The following is a 1,634-nucleotide window of genomic DNA, read 5'->3' on the forward strand; positions in this document are numbered from 1 at the left end:
GTTTCATTCCGGGGGTTAGCATTTGTATCACTAGGTAGACTTCCCGGTTACTTACTTCTTGTTCCAAATTTTGAATAGAAGCTTGTTGATTTCTAAATGCTTAAGCATTTTGTTCATTCGTTTGTTTCTGAGATGTGAAAAACTGTGTTTGAGAATCAACTAGCTTCGACATCATGTCTTCTAAATTTGGCTTTTTATTATCGATTTGTGGTGGTTTATTTTGAAAATTAGGTCTTTGCTGATTGTAAGTATTGTTGGATACTTGTTGATTACTTCGACCTTGTTGGTTGTTGTATGGAACATTACGGTTATAGTTCTGATTTTGATTGTAGATCGGTCTTGGCGGTTGATAATTATTCTGATAATTATTTCCAGGCCTTTGGTTTATATATGAAACATTCTCTCTTTGTTCCATTGTTAGCTCAATACTGAGACAATCTTTTGTCAAATGTGGTCCTCCACACTGCTCACAACTAATTCTTATTGAGTGAATATCCTTAGTCATCTTTTCCATTCGTCTCTCGACAACATCTATCTTTGCAGAAATGGAATCTAAGTCATGGCTAGAATCGGCTCTAGCTGCTTTAGATGATCTAACGATATCTTTTTCTTGGTGCCACTCATGTGAGTGGGAAGCAGTGTTATCAATAATTTTGTAAGCGTCAGTTGTTGTTTTCTTCATAATGGAACCACCAGCTGCTATATCGATGTCTTTCCTTATAGTGATGTCGCATCCTTGGTAGAATATTTGTACTATTTGACAAGTGTCTAAACCATGTTGCGGACATCCCCTCAATAACTTTCCAAATCTTGTCCACGCTTCATATAAAGTTTCATTTGGCTTTTGTGTGAACATAATAATTTCTCCTTCAAGTCTTACGGCTTTAGATTCCGGAAAGAATAGTTTAAAAAATTTTTCAACTAAAACATCCCATGTATCAATCGCCCCTTTAGGTAACAATTCCAACCAATCTTTGGCTTCTCCCTTTAAATTCCAGAGAAATAACATGAGATATATCTGTTCATCCTCAACTTCTCGAATTTTAAATAAAGTACAGATCCTATTAAATGTACGAAGATGTTCATTTGGATCTTCCTTCGGCGCACCACTAAATTGGCATTGATTAGTCACCATGTGTAGGATTTGTCCTTTGATTTCATAATCTGGCGCATTAATGTCTGGCTGAGTAATTGTGTGACCTTGGCCAGTGCCTGAAAGGACCCGTCCTAATCCACCTGGACGAAATCTTCAACAGTTGGTCCCATTGCGATGATCGACTCCAAATAATGCCTTTAAAATGAGTAAATGCACAGCGGAAAGTTTCTTTCATACCTGAGAATAAACGTGCTTTCAAGTATCAACCAAAAGGTTGGTGAGTTCATAAGTTTATCATAAAACAATAAAATTCATCATTTTGATAGACCACTAGATTTAATTGCTGCATGGTACAAATGGGCCCGAATCCTACACCCACCTGTAATGCACATGCGATATATTTTAAATACAGTACACCTTTCTCGTGTACGCAACCATTTTTCATAAATCTTAGTAACCGTACACATATATTGTGCACAAAAATAACATACACATAACCTGTGTATAAAATCATTCTCTCGATACATAACATTCATAT

General features: G+C 36.2%; 1 non-coding gene across 1 annotated transcript; it reads left to right on the forward strand.

The window, feature by feature from the left end:
• Positions 1-770: 770 nt before the first annotated feature.
• On the forward strand, positions 771-877 carry LOC139865187 (small nucleolar RNA R71). The gene has a single exon (XR_011764707.1). It is a non-coding gene; the product is annotated as a small nucleolar RNA R71 (small nucleolar RNA).
• The last annotated feature ends 757 nt before the right edge of the window (positions 878-1,634 follow it).

Source organism: Rutidosis leptorrhynchoides, chromosome 8, assembly GCF_046630445.1.
Source record: "Rutidosis leptorrhynchoides isolate AG116_Rl617_1_P2 chromosome 8, CSIRO_AGI_Rlap_v1, whole genome shotgun sequence".
Lineage (NCBI taxonomy): Eukaryota > Viridiplantae > Streptophyta > Magnoliopsida > Asterales > Asteraceae > Rutidosis > Rutidosis leptorrhynchoides.